This window comes from Podarcis pityusensis, assembly GCF_964106645.2.
Source record: "Podarcis pityusensis genome assembly, chromosome: 4".
In the NCBI taxonomy this organism is placed as follows: domain Eukaryota; kingdom Metazoa; phylum Chordata; class Lepidosauria; order Squamata; family Lacertidae; genus Podarcis; species Podarcis pityusensis.
The window spans coordinates 25,428,850-25,444,077 of record NC_138027.1 but is presented as its reverse complement, the minus strand read 5'-3'; the positions used below and the strand labels follow the sequence as shown (position 1 = coordinate 25,444,077).

Below are 15,228 nucleotides of genomic sequence, written 5' to 3'. Positions count from 1 at the left end.
TTTTCTTGGTTTACAAAGGTATGCACAATCTCTCTTTTTTCCAGTTACATTTTCCATAGGTCAGTTTCATTTGTTGAGACATTAGGGCTACATTAGGAAGAAGGGGGGGGGAGAGGTGGAGGGGAGAAAGGCGAGTGGGAACAGTTGACTTTGGAAGCATTATGTGGTTGGTTGGGAGGAGTACATGCCTAACTGTAACACAGGAGCATATAATTGGGAAGATGTCGTGGTTTATGCTTGTACATGTCCACACCAGGCTGATTTCTGGTGTTGCTGCTACAGGGGAGGGTTGTTTGTTTGTTCCATCTTGGCTCTGGCCCATGCTGAAGCTGTGCCCTTTGAGCCACAACAATAGCTGTGTAAGTCGAGTGAGTAACAAGCAGTGGCAGGCAAGGACCCAGTGTGCTCCTCCTGGCCAGAGCAGTCAAGAAAGGAAGAGAAGGTCAGTGGCAGGTGATGGATAATAGGCTCTTATTTGCAGGAGAATAAGGCGAGAGGCAGTAACAGGTGGGGCACAATGGTGAGAGATCAGTTACCAGCCATCGTACAGTGGCTCTCTCAGCAAGACAATTACAAGACCTAATAATGGATGGCACTGTTGGCAGCTCCCGTACCAAGGAGAGAGATTACAGCTGTGCCGTGCTTGATTTTTGGTCTCTCAAAGGGTGCAGGAATACGCCATGCGCGTGAACGTAATAAGCATAATGTATCAGCCTTGTTCGTGCACTTACTCACTTCCATACAGTAGCAGGAGCAGAGTCATGCTTTAGACCTCATGTTGCATCCCAGTCCTACCCTTAGGCAGAGTCAAGCAATCCCATCAGGTGGCAGATACTGAGGGGCAGAAGGGAGAGGAATGGTAGACCCTCTGGCCATTCCTCCCAAGCCCTCTGGTCATTCCCCTCTGTTAAGAGATTAGAGCAGTGTGTGTGCCACAAAGCCTGTCATGCCCCTTGCCAAAAACTAGTGGGATCCCCTAAGCCCCACTCAGGTGCAGTGGAGGATGCTGTTGGGAGCCACCCAGAGTGGCTGGGGAAACCCAGCCAGATGGGTGGAGTATAAATAATAAATTATTATTATTATTATTATGCTGTTGCATCACCAGCAGTCCGACAGATATTGATTCTTCCAGGTGTCAGGCAGGGGTCTTTTTCATCACCTAAGCCTCATTTTTCCTAAATAATTGTATGTTGAGTAAAGTAATGGAGAGAGTCATCACATAGATCAGTAGATGCAGTTAGGTCTGTGGTTAAAGAAACCATAGATCAAACTTGTTCCCAACCCATAACTTTCCATCATATTGGGACAACATGCTGGGTTAGTTGTAGATAAAAGCTTTATGACATGCCTGCAATGTAGAAAGGGGCCCTTACAATGTTGTAAATCAAAGTCTGTTCCAGTGAACTCAGTGTGAAATTGGTTTTCAGAACACCGCCAGCAAAAATAAAATACCTGTCTATGTGACGCTGACACATAAGCTTATGCTCATATACTGTGCTAAAGAATGAAATGTTACCATCTCCCCCTTTCCACCCCTCTCTCTTCTCTCACAACCCTATATTACCTATACAGTAATGCCTCTGAATATGACTGACTTCTTTGAATGATACTATGACTTGAAAACAGAGTCTCAGTATATTCTATTGCTACCCAAGAAAAGCTCAATAAAGACATAAAATAAAAAAGGCTGGTAGAATTGGAGCCAACGTCCCATTTTTTCCCACCTTGGTGGTGCTTTCAGTGATAAATACAGTAATTTGTAATTTGGGCAGAGAAAGGGAGGGGACACCCCATCACCATAAAGCTTTGCTTTGGACAGCGAGTTTTAAAAATCCAATCAAGGCAAAGTAAGCAGTGTGTTGGTTGAAGACTTTTAACAGCCCTAATAAACAGCAAGGCTTTGATCAGCAGGCTCCTCGTTGTGTTTCGAAGTGGTTATAGCTTCAATTTAAGGAGATCAGCAACAATTTGACAAAGTGCCTCAAAATAATTTATGCAACCGAATTATGCAAGAAAGATTTAGGGTGATGGCTCTTTGGCATACCCTGAGAGCCTGACAAAACACAATGTCGTTCATGGAATTAAAGATGGTGTGGATGGATTTTCAAAATGTAAGTGGAAAGCGGGAGGAGGTTGTCCAGGTTTGTTTCCCAACCTTGGGCGGTGTACTTGTGTGTTAGGGGGCTTTAACCCTTTGCTCCCTGCTGTTATCCTGATCTAGATCAGGCCCATCTGCACTAGAAAAAGTGAATGGGTCCCCCCATGGGTGTAGCAGCTCCATTTGATCAACTCTGTCTAATATTCAAGGGTAGGGCATTCCATTGGGGAGATGCCACAACAATAAAAGCCTGATTCCTACATTGTGTGGAGCAGACCTCCTGTTAAAATGGTATGGATGGGAGGCCCTCATCTGCAGTGATTGACTGAGACTTTCAGGCATCAAGAGAATTACCTTTATGAATTTTCTCCCAACACTTAGCCGAAACCTGATTCCTTCCAACTTTCACCAGTTAGTTCTAATTCTGTCTTCTGAAATGACAGAGAACAAATAATGCCCCCCCCCTATTTGAGATGTCTTTTGTCTAGGAAAGGGACATGGGTGGCGCTGTGGGTAAAACCTCAGCGCCTAGGACTTGCTGATCGTCAGGTCGGCGGTTCGAATCCCCGCGGCGGGGTGCGCTCCCGTCGTTCGGTCCCAGCGCCTGCCAACCTAGCAGTTCGAAAGCACCCCCGGGTGCAAGTAGATAAATAGGGACCGCTTACTAGCGAGAAGGTAAATGGCATTTCCGTGTGCTGCGCTGGCTCGCCAGATGCAGCTTGTCACGCTGGCCACTTGACCCGGAAGTGTCTTCAGACAGCGCTGGCCCCCGGCCTCTTAAGCGAGATGGGCGGCACAACCCCAGAGTCGGACACAACTGGCCCGTACGGGCAGGGGTACCTTTACCTTTACCTTTTTGTCTAGGAAGCTTTTCGTGACTTGGTTCCTGGGGTTTGCCCCATTGTAGTTAAGAACTAGTTTATTGACTCACTTTTACAGCTTTGTCTTACTGTGATTACACTCGCATATAAACATTACATTTTAAACAACAGGATTACCATTTTCCAACTTGGGTTATTACTAATCTGGCTGAAACTCTCTTGAGAATAATGTCAATCCTCTCTCTCTTTTTTTTATAAGATATTTATTGAAATTTTCAAAGTGTTACAAAGTAAAATAAAAGCAGAAGAAAATACAAAATAAAAATAGTTAACAAAGTAGAAAAAGAAAAAAACAAACCCCTTCCAACCATACGAATACAAATTCAAAAATAAGAAAAAGAAACAGAAAAAAATACAAAAATACACCACAGACAATTAAGAACATTTAAAAACAAATTCATTATTCCCGAATCCTCAACTGTCATTACCTTCTTTCTTTGACCTCCTCCTCCTCCCTTTCTTTGTATCCTAGTTATTAATTATCCCAGCAAATCCTTTCCATATTTCATAATATTCTGTCATTACATTACCCTAAACTGTTTTAATCTTATCTTTCTATAAGAAAATAAACCTTAAAGCTTAAAACTTAAATCTTATCCTTACCAACTTCTCCTAACCATAATATTCTTTCATAATTCTTTAAACATCTTCACTAAAGCCGAGTAATTTCATTCCAACATTTTTCTAACATTCATCAATTTTATAAAACAGTTCTAATGGTAGAAAAAAGAAATACAAACAGATCCAATCTTCATCCAACGTCCCTTCCTCCTGGTTCCGGGTTTTGTCAGTCCTTATTATCCCATCGATCTAGCCCATTAACCTGGCAACCTTATATCCGAGGCCCTCAAGTCTCTTCCATGTCCCTTCCGCAGCTCTTCTTCATATTTGTAACTGTATTTTCCCTTGTCTCCTGCTCGTGGTAACTCCAGCTTGGCAATATTTTTAACCCTTCTCGACAGATCAGCCCCTTTTCCATATTCAGCACTGAATTCCATGTGATATTTAAAAGCATGTTTCAAAGACCCTCCAAAATTAAGAGCCCCTACAATCCCAAACATCTCACGGCCCATTGCCAGATTTGAAAAGTCCAAACATCCCAGCATAGGGGGGTCAATCCAGCCCCCCATTTCCAAGCCAAACCAAACTTTTTCTTTCCAAATCTGGCTTTTTCCAAGTTCATTTGTCAAATCCGAAAACTCATATTCCTGTTGGGCCTGTTCTGTCAGGACACACTCCTAATTTAATTCCTGGATGGGCTCCACATATTTTCCCACTGTCTGTTCAAAATTTCCCACTGCCTGTTCAAAATTTCTAGTCGAAGTCGCAATCAAATTCACCTTCTCATGTAACTGTTCCAGTAGGGCATTTGTTTTATAGAAAGCACACAACAAAGCTTCTGAATACATTGTCCTGCAAGGTCGAATGCCTATTCCCACGATTGTAATCTGTAACAGCTGCCGGCTCCCTGGAGTTGGTTACAGTTTCACAGTCTCCCTCTAGGGGGAAAACTTCTATTTGTTCTTGCAACAAAGGTTCCCTTTTTGAGATACTTTGTCAATATTTATTCATTTAAAGTGCGAAGGGGAACAGTGGAATCACTATGTTTCTCTTCTTTTAGCTATCTGTCAAAAACGTTTGTCTCTGGTCAATGAACTTCAAACGTCAGTCCTGACACCCCGCTCCAGGATCAGGACGGAGGAAAGTTGCTTTACTTTAAACTCACTTTAAAGAGTCCGAAAAAAAATCCCCCTTCTTCTGCTGCTGTCGAAGGGGGGTTCCACAATTTTAAATGATGAAATCCAATCCTTTAAAGGCGATTTTCTGAGCTCTAGTTTACGTTGTCTTTGCTTTATTCTGTCTACAAAAGAACGGAAGGCTGACTTCCTGTTTAGACCTTCCCGTTCCGTACCAAATTGAAATAGATTTTTAAGATCCAATTCATTTCTGCTCACAAGTCCCCATTTAGTGTCCAGTTGTTCAAAGTCTAAGTACTCACGGGTGCTTATTTTAGAGTCCAAATTGTCCCAGGAAAAAGGCAGCACTCTCCGGCAATGGCTATGCGGCTTCGCACCACGGAAATAGCAGTTGACTCACAGCACCGCGCCGCTTCCCCCTCTTCACTTCGGAGCCCGTTAGTGGGTTCCTTAGCGAGTTGGGGGGGGCGCTAAGGGTGCCCGCCGAGTCCCATGGTCACAGGCTTCATCCGCCTGTGATTTTTTGCCGTAGCAGAGAAGACCCGTTTCCCGCGGAGTTAGTCCCTCCAGTTCAGAGGGAGTCCGCCATTGCCGATGGCGCCACCCCGGAAGTCCCCGCCACCCCGGAAGTCCCAATGTCAATCCTCTCTACTCCCTGAAACAAAGCAGTATGCTTAAGGCCGCAATGTTATGCATACTTACCTAAGAGTAAGGACCCGTCTGTACCGTACGTTTAAAGCATCACCATACCACTTTAAGCAGACATGGCTTCCCCAAAGAACCCTGGGAACTGCAGTTTGTTAAGAGTGATGAGCATTGTTAGGAGACTCCTATTCCTCTCATAGAGCTACAATTCTCAGAGTGGTTTGACAATCGCCCTTCCTAGGGAACCCTGGAAATTATAGCTCTGTGAAGGGAATGGTCTCCTAATAAATCTCAGCTTCTCTTAACAAGTAAGTCAGTAAGTCCCACCGGATTTAGTGAGGCTTTCTTCCTGGTGTGTAGGTATAGGGTGGTATTCAACCAAGTTTTACTCAAGAGTAGTTCCATTGACACCATTAATTTCTCTGGGTCTGCTCTGAGTAAACTCTGGTTGAATTCCACCCATAGGAGTGCAGCTTTAAGGAGGAACTTAATTTTCTCCTGCTGAAATCAATGGAACTTTGAATTGTTTCACTTTGACCAGATCATGCCTTATATAAATAACACTCACAATTTTCCGATCTGATTATCTGAACATTTTGGATAAATGATCCTCTTAGGCTTTTAAGGGCTGTGCATTTGCTCATACAGCAAAATATTTCTGTACTGCTTGACAAGTGGGAGATGGCAGATGGCCATTTAAAATTATGTCTACAGAATGTTATTTTTTATTCTGACTTACCGTGATCTTGTAGTATGTTTGAACAGCTTTAGTTGTTTTTATGTTTCCTTCCTTCCTGCTTATTGCATCTTGGTTTAGATTAGCCTTCACCAACTTGGTGTCTTCCCCACATTTTTGACTACAACTCCCACCAGCCTCACTTGACATGACCGCAGTTGTCACCTGAAAACATCAGAAAGGCGGCTGGTTTGGGAAGGCTGGCTTTAGGTATTAGCTACCTTACCTTATTGTTAGTAATGCTTTTTATAGGAGTGTTCTTCAATCTTGGATACCTTGGTGATTCAGGACTACAACTCCCATCATCCCCAGCCAACTTAGCCAATACCCAAGGATGATGGGAATTGTAGTCCAACAACACCAGGGAATCCAAGAGTGTTGAAGAACACTCTTCTAGAGATCCTTTTGGTGTACAAACTGCTTTGTAAATATTATCTAATAGATCCTCCTGGACACTTTGTGAGGCATGATAGGAGATTTACTTATCCTAAGTTACCCACAGAGGTTCACGGCTTACCAGGGATTTGAACTTGGTTTCCTTGCTGCCAAGCATAAAATGCTAAATTTCCCATAGAAAGTTAGAGATGGTGTTCAAGTCAGGCTGATAGCTTGTGTGTGTGCATTTTTGAAGTGGGTGTCCCAGAAGCTTAAACTGGACACCAGAGGTGGTCGTGGAGATGTAGTAAACTTTTAGTAGCATGGTTACGGCTGGAAAGGCTTTGAAGGTCAGCCAGTGCAGTCTTGGCACAGACTTTGCACAGAGACAGGCTCCTTCTCTTTTGCACCCTTCTTAAAGAAAAGAAGAGCAGCTAGCAAGATGTGTAGAGACCTCAAGAAGACATGGGGAAGATGCCCAGGGCCCATCTCTCCAGGGCAGACTGCATAGGGTTAAATCATGGGAATAGCTAAGTTGGCTTGAACTTGGTTTGTGGACCTTGTGTTGTCTTCCCCCCTGTTCTATGCATTGTGGGGTGCTCCCAGGCTGTTGATATTTTGGAGTGGCATTTAGCCACATATCAAGTATTTCAGATTGTACAATTAAAGTTGATTTGGAGCTCCTGCACAACAAACATCCTCTCCCCCACCTTTAAAAAACCCCCAGACTTTTGCAATATGGAAAGTGATGAGAAGATGCACTGGAAAGTGGGGGATAACGTTTTCTTGATGCAACATCGTCTAGCCTCCCTGCAAACAAATTAGGGTGTATGCTCAATAAACAGGTTGTCTGGAAGTGACTGCATGGTGCAAGCCTATGCATGTCTGCTCAGAAGTAAGCCCAATTAATTTGAATGGGACTTGCTCCCAAGTAAGTGGGTATAGCATTGCAACATTAGCTGCAGTCTCCCTCTCTTTTGCGATTCATCATTAGGGAAGGGTGGGACCACACAGAGAGCATGTTGTGCATGCTGTAAGAGCGCATTGCAGTGAAGGGAATGGGAGGCAGAAAGGGCAGGAGACCTTTCTTGCAGCCTCAAAAGAGGTTGGCAGTGATGATCTTTTTAATCTGCTTCTTTGGAAGTTCTTTGCAAAGTGCATCATTATGTGTTGAGCACAGCAGGAGTCTTGCTCTGATAAACAAAGAAACACACAAGCAGGAGCTTTTAACAGTTTTTAATCCGAGAAAATATGCATTCCTGATGCTTGAGTTCTGAAAAACGTATTCTTTCTATTTTTACCAAGGAAAAACAGAAGCCACCTCAGTTATTCTTTTATTACAGATTTAAGTGGTTTACTGGCTGCAGAGGCACTGAGATGAAAACACACACCTCATATTCAGATGTGCCCTGGGAACAATGAAATGGATAAAGCAGTGTACATAAGCCATGCTATATTTGAAAGACAAGTGATGTGTTTGAGAGAAAGAGACAGAGAGAAACAGACGAATACTGCAAGCAAAACTATGCCATTTTTGACTGTAATGCAATTTTAATAGTTAATTGGACTCTTTGCAAAGAGTAGCAATAAGTGACAAATATTGGAAGCTATAATTACGGGTGTTACGGTTTTCGCTTCAAGAACTTTAGCTTCTGCTTGTTAGTTTTAGCAGTAAGACACTGAAACTCGGTGAGTGACCTTGAGGGCCAGTCACTATCTTTAAGGGTAACCAACGCCACAATGCTGTTGTTGTCGTCAGAATTAAATGGGAGATCTTGTGAGTGCCACCGTGAGTTAGAAGATGGTACAATCATACAAGGGATGCTGGTGGCGCTGTGGTCTAAACCACTGAGCCTTGGGCTTGCCGATCAAAAGGTCAGCAGTTTGAATCCCTACGATGGGGTGAGCTCCCATTGCTAGGTCCCAGCTTCTGCCAACCTAGCAGTTCGAAAGTACGCCAAAAAGTGCAAGTAGATTAATAGGTACCACTCTGACGGGAAGGTAAACGGCATTTCTGTGTGCTGCTCTGGTGTTGGTGTTCCGTTGCACCAGAAGCGGCTTAGTCATGCTGGCCACATGACCCAGAAAAACTGTCTGTGGAGTGGACAAACGCCGGCTCCCTTGGCCTGTAAAGCGAGATGAGCGCCGCAACCCCAGAGTCGTCCGCGACTGGACTTAACTATCAAGGGTCCCTTTACCTTTACCTTACAATCAAACAAATAAATATGACCATTCCATCAGTAGCATGGTTAGATGTCAGAGCCCAGCAAGCAAATAAACAATACAGAATTACACTATGGCATTCACTATAGCTCCAGTTTGGAAGGCTTTCAAAGGGGATTCAACAAATTGACGAAGAATAAGGAACTACCAAGAACTGCTGGTCAGGGCGGCTATGTATTGACTCCAGCCTCAGAGTTTGTGTGCCACTAAATTCCAGTTGCTAGAGAAAAGAAGCTGGAGAGAACTATGGCTCTCCTCTCCTGCTTGAGGGCTTCCCAGTGGCTGGCCAACGTGGAAACAAAATGCTGAACCAGATAGGCTTGATCCAGTAGGGCTCTTTGTTCCAGGGGTTTTTGTACAAGATTGCCGTTTCCTTGTGGCAAATAAGGCATGCGTGGGCTCAGAGCAGGGCTATTTCATTTTAGAACAGTCCTGTGAGGCGGGTTGTGCTGGGAGAACCTAGCTGAAGAATATCCCTTAATAGGAATGCTGAATGCAGTTTGTGGCCCTTTGGATTGCAGTGCAGAGGGCAGAGGGGGGGGGGGCGGGCCGCCCTGGGTGTCACCACTGGGGGGGGGGTGACAAAATACCAGGCGGCACTCATCACAGGGCCTGCAGCACACCCGAGCCACGCGTCTCTCCTGGGTGTGACGCGGTGGCTTGGGCGCCTGCAGGCTCCGTGCTGCTCCAAACGGTCCACCCACTGCCTGCCCCTCAGGTGTAGGGCGGCTGAGTGGGAGAAGGCAGGCAGACTTCTCAGAGGCACCGCGGAACGTCCTGCCCCAGCTTGCCGTGCCCCATGGGCTGATGGCCCCACCCCTGGGTGCAGGGCACGCGCGCTGCCCCAGGCGCCTGATTGGCTTGCTCCACCGCCGGCAGTGGGCTATCATGCCATGGCTTCATGTCTGCTCCGGCGCATTCCCTTCGCTGTGGTGCAACTTGTGGTGTATCCCTAAGCTGCCCAGGTATTAAGAATTGCCCCTTAGCTTCAGCATCTAGCAGCAGCTCTGCACAGAATCCTGCCGTGAGAGATTTTGTGGAAAGATGACGTGTTGGATTTTGACACAGAAACATTATAAAAAGAAATGAGGATGAAGCGTAGTGCCAGAAACTGACAGCGCTAAAAAAAAGATACCAAGGTATTTGTGTGCCTTCACAAATGGGGGAAATTTGTGTAGATTTATGTTAAGGGATTAATAACGGAATTAGCATTTCTGCTAATGACCAATCCAGTCAGCGGCTCAAGGTTCAAGGACTTTATTTGCGTAGCCAACAGGCCATAGCATCAAAGGACAGACACCGACTGTCAGCGGCTTTGCTGCTTAGCCCAGTTTGTAGGCCTCAAATACATACATACATACATACATACATACATACATACGTTTTCAAAGCGGGTGCTGGTATGCATTTACTCCCAAACACCTGCCAAATAAAATCCACATGCAAGGTGCAAATAGAACAGTTGTAAAATACTGTTCGGTTTAAAGAATTGTCATTGGAACGGGGGAAGCTGCCCTGTTCAGAGACACCACTGACCCATTTAGGTCAGTATTGTTGTGGGGTGTTGGCATTGAATTTGGGAGCTTTTGCATGCAGAGGAGATGGTCAAGCACTGAGCCAAGGCCCTTCCCCGATGCAGCCCATGATGATCAAGGATGTTATTTGAGAATGAAATTCACGCAGAGGGCAAGCACCTCTGTGACAGATGAGGGAAAAAGGAGTCAGGACCAATTTAAATGATCAAAACAAACATTCTAACATATTTTTACCTGTGCGGATTCTAGGGATGATGGAGAGCCCTTTGTGTTACAGTTTTATAGCTGTGTTGAGAAAATGAATATGTGGTTGAAAATGTAGAAGATGGGCAAATAAAATGAACAGGGGGCTGGAGCCACGAGTAGCCAGCAAGTACATCAGCATGAAGTGAGCATAGCTAGTGGGAGGCACAGCCTTTGAGAGGCACAATCCATCATTTGGTGTGTGAGTCACTGCAGTGGTGATCACCGTCACAGTGGCGCCATCAGCCATGCATTTGGTGTCACTGTGGATGCAGCCTGCGCACTTACAGATGTGCATGCTTTGGAAAAGATGTGTATGTGAGCAGGAGCATCACCAGTCAGGGGGCCTCTACATGTGGACAAGCACCATATGTACCTAGATGGGCAGAACTCTATGCATGCTTTTTAAAAATAATGGTTTCATTTTGCAAATTGCAGCCCAGAAAGAACAACAACAAAAAAGCCATCTCATGTTTCACTGTTACAGTGCACAATTGGAAAGAAGTGATAAGCGTTTAAATCAGATAAACAATAGGCAAAACAGCTATCTGATAAAGCCCCTCCGAAACCCAGTGTGGGTCTCTGGAGGTCATGAACTCTCAAGAAGTTATGAAAGTTAGGAACGGAAACCAAACCATGTCAAACTGATTAGATGCAGTTTGGTCCCTTGCTTTCCACCCGTATCACCCGCTGGATCTTTCCATGAGAGCAAGAGTCAAACACGCTTATACCAACTTGCATTAAAATAAACTCAGAGGACGTTTCCGGCCTCTGGCTGTTGTTGATCCGGCTGCAACCAAGAGGAACAATTAATAAGATATTTATGGCTGAGTTTGGGGCCGGTGAAAATAGAGAGAAGAGCTAAAGGGGCTGCTTTTGGGATGATCTGGTTAGCTATTTTAGAAACATGACCAAAGATTGAATCCCAAAAGCTAGAGATGTTGGGCAAAACCACTACATCTGGGGGCAGGAGCCTCAGTCTGAGCATCCATCCCTTCCAAGCACTCAGGATACATATGCATGGTGTTCCCTTCCCACTGATGCCACTGCATGAAACATTTATTGAGCCCGTAATTGTGGGAACATCTATATGCTCCTGTATCCTTTCTAGATTGTGTCCTGGGTTGTGGCATCCAAAGTCTTGACAGGGCTGGGCTCTAGTAGGTGACCTGCTTTGGTAAGCAGATATTGGGACACCACTGGAAGTCTGCAACTAGTTGCTTAGTTTAGCATTGTATTTTCACCAGCATCATGGAGTTGCTATTTGAATTTTCTCTCCCAGGCACCAGCATATTCGGGTTGCCTTGGACCTGCGCATGAACTTCCTCCACTGTGTGCAGCCACACAGGTGGTTAGTGTGTTCATCTTTTTGACAGTGGATGGGAGGAAATAATCTCAGGCATTCTCTCCATCCCCACTCGTCTCCATCAGGGGATCAGCATTGCCAGAAGTGGTGGGGCTGGCCATTGGGACTGATCTGTACATATGCAGATCTTCCATAGAATAGAGGTTGTCGTGGTTGGTTTCTAAAAACAGAACATTAAACATACAACTCCAGAGGGGTCTCCTGAACTGAATGGAAATGTAGTACTTTCAAGTTAAGCTTAGCTCTTACGGACAAGCAGTTGCAAACTCAGTAACACCAGACAATTTTCATAAGTACAGAGTATTTAATTGGAATGCAAGGCAACCTAGCACCATGAAATGCTGCAAGACCGGTATTCTTATAGGAGCATGTGATATAGGGATTAGGGCAGTTGGTGGGGGTGGGGGTGGACGCGACTAATCTTAGTCCAAAATAGAAAAGAAAAAAGCTGATATGTGTGAGATGGCTGTTTTTGCTCTCTTTTTTTGTGTTAGGTCTAGGCAACTCATGTTTTTCACCTTTGGCTATAACTTCATGAATTTAATACTTTCCATTTTCTGTGAAATGTTTGTATCAGGAGATAGAACACAGGTGTGTCTCACAGTAAGTTGATCCCATCGTTTTAAAAAGTAGAGCAGTTCCACACCTGAGCTACACACGGAGTTCTGGGATGTTGAGGTAGAATCACAACAGGCATCGCCATCAAGGCAAAACCCTTATCAAGGCCTAACAAACTTATGCTGGCTCCTGCTCTGTAGCTTTTTCAGTGCCAACCGAATGCTTTTTCTCTTTTGGCTGGCGTTAATGTAATAGGATGTCCAGATTGAAGGATTGTAATATATATATTTAAAGGATTTTAGTATTAAATTGTATTTGTTTTATCTGTCTGTATTATTTGTCATGGCCAGCCCTGAGATCCTACCAGTTGCAGGGTAGATTATAACCCTTTTAAATAAATTAATTGAATAAAAACATTTCTTTTTAAAAATCCTTCAGGAAGTACAAATAAATATCCGTTATTGAGCAATCTTTTTCTTTGAATTGGAGTGTTCTACTGGCAGCAGAAACACCTACTTGACTAGGCAGAAGACTCTGAAAAACATCCACCATCCTCGGTCAGTTTTTATCCTTTTGCTGAAACTGTTAGACGTCACATGGTGCTATTGTTTTTATACCATCAACAGCACCTGGCTTTTCAAATCCATCATTATGAGACTAGTATCCTGCTGCTTATACACCTGCCTTTTTTAAAAAAAAGTGACTTGCTTTAAGAACAATTATGGCTTGAAATATTGGATGAATACTTAGACATCTTTATCAAACAGCTTAAAAAACAGCATCTGTTCTTCGCTTACTTTTTCCACATCTGTTGAAAGGTGGTGCGACTTTAGAGTGATATATTGATACTGTTGCTTCCAGACCATTTACAGGAAGGCCTCTGGGAAACAGGAATGTCATAACAATGATATTGCACCGTGGGTTCACCTTGACAACATACAATGGGCCTGAGGCAGACAATAGCATGTTCTTTGTGAAGTTTGCACAGCTTCCCACAATGGTTCCACTTGGTCAGTCTTTGTAGCTGGTGATAAATTAATAACTGAAAATTTTACTCAACAGCCTGTTATTCTTCCTACTAGATGCCTCTCATTTAAAAGTAAAGACAACCCACCTTTTTGTTTGGTTTAAAGGATGTGTCACTATATATAATTTGCAAACACATGGTAAGACAGGTGACTAGTCGAAAGTAAACCTTGCCTGTATCATGAAAAATCCACCAGAAATAGTTTCATGCACTCATCAAAGTCCTCCTTCCTCCTTATTTTCAGACATCGTGATATATCACTATATCGTGATGTTTAGCTGGTGATACATCACAACGTTGAAAACCAGATATTGCCCAGACCTACATAGTAGTCACCACTGCAGACACACACACACACACACACACACACACACACACACACGTGCTTAATTTGGATGAGAAAGTGGACTTCTGGCCAAGATGGTGCATGAAAAGAGGCTGTTTGCTGTTATTGGATGAGAAAATCCATCCTTTTCTTGGTATACCATTTGGATTATCCAGACACAAAATGTTAATGGTTATAGTGAGGAGAACACACTGCCCTGCTTGAAGGAAGGGAATTTCCTTCACAGGTTGCTGTGTTTGTAAGTTGTTGTTAAATGTCAAATGAGAAATGTGTGACCGTAGTACTGCTGTGCTTTCTGAAATACCATCCTTTGGGGACTCTAGACTTCTCCCCCCTTCGGCTTGTTGTTTGGTAAGAAGAGTATATTATTCTGTTCAACTATTCACATGTCTAGCATTTTTCTACATTAAGGGGAAATGAGGCTGTCCTCATGTAGCTTTTCTGAATTATCCCTTTTAACAAATCACACTTTGTCAACAGGTTTAGCTTTTCAGCGGAATGCCTTCTAACCAAAGAAAGGTTCTCTGGATTTTAGAAGGAGATTTCCTTTGTGAAAACTAAGAGGATTGTAAAACTCCCAAGGTTTGGCTAGGGACCAAATCAATTGACTCAACAAGACTCAACATGTTTTCTTCTTCCAAGTGTCTTCCTAAGTGCATTTATTTGACAATGGGCTTGTTTATATCGCCAGTGGTAACAGAACAAATGGACTACAATGGATAGGGCTGCATAGATCTATGCGGGAAGCTGACAATCATAGCTTCCCGGGTTCTTTGGATTGACCCTCACAGGTCGAGAGCTACTATTTGCTACGAATGCCAGAGAAACTAGCTTTTTGTCTTGCTGTGGCAAATACACCAGTTATTGCCACATGAGGCTGCATTAGGCCATACATTTGAAGAACTATAATGCCACTTTAAACTGTCACAGCTTCCCCCAAAGAATTTTGGGAGATGCAGTTTTTAGGATGCAAAGAGCTCTTAGGAAACCCCTAGTCCCCTCAAAGAGGTACAATATCCAGAGTGGTTTAGAGCCAGTTAATCTCTCTTCACAGGTAACTATAGTTTTGTGAAGGAGTCTCCCAACATCTCTGTCAGCACCTTGTAACAAACTGCAACTCCCAGAATTCTTTGGGGGAAGCTGTGACGGTTTAAAGTGGTATCATAATGCTTTAAGTATTTGGTGACCTCCAGTGCAAATGAAAATATATATATAATAAGGTAAAACCATATCGCTGTGATTTTACTACCTCAGAAAATAATGTGAGAATTAGGCCACATTTGTTTCTTTGGAGGACGAATGGCCTGCATCACCACAGCAGCTTTTAGTTTCCTAGCATGTGAGAGCCAATGTGGTATGGTCCGTGTCAGACTTAGAAGTGGGAAGAGCTGAGTTCAAAAATATCCCTTCAGTCGTGAAGCACACAGGGTTTGTCTCTCTCAGTCATGCTCCCTAGCCTACCTCACAGAACTGTTGTTAGCATCAAAGTTTGTGGAAA

The 15,228-nt window shown here is 43.8% G+C and overlaps 1 protein-coding gene across 7 annotated transcripts in view; it reads left to right on the top strand.

The window, feature by feature from the left end:
* The window catches only part of ATP8A2 (ATPase phospholipid transporting 8A2), a 324,329-nt gene that overhangs the window by 36,944 nt on the left and 272,157 nt on the right, over nucleotides 1-15,228 (top strand). The window lies entirely within an intron of this gene.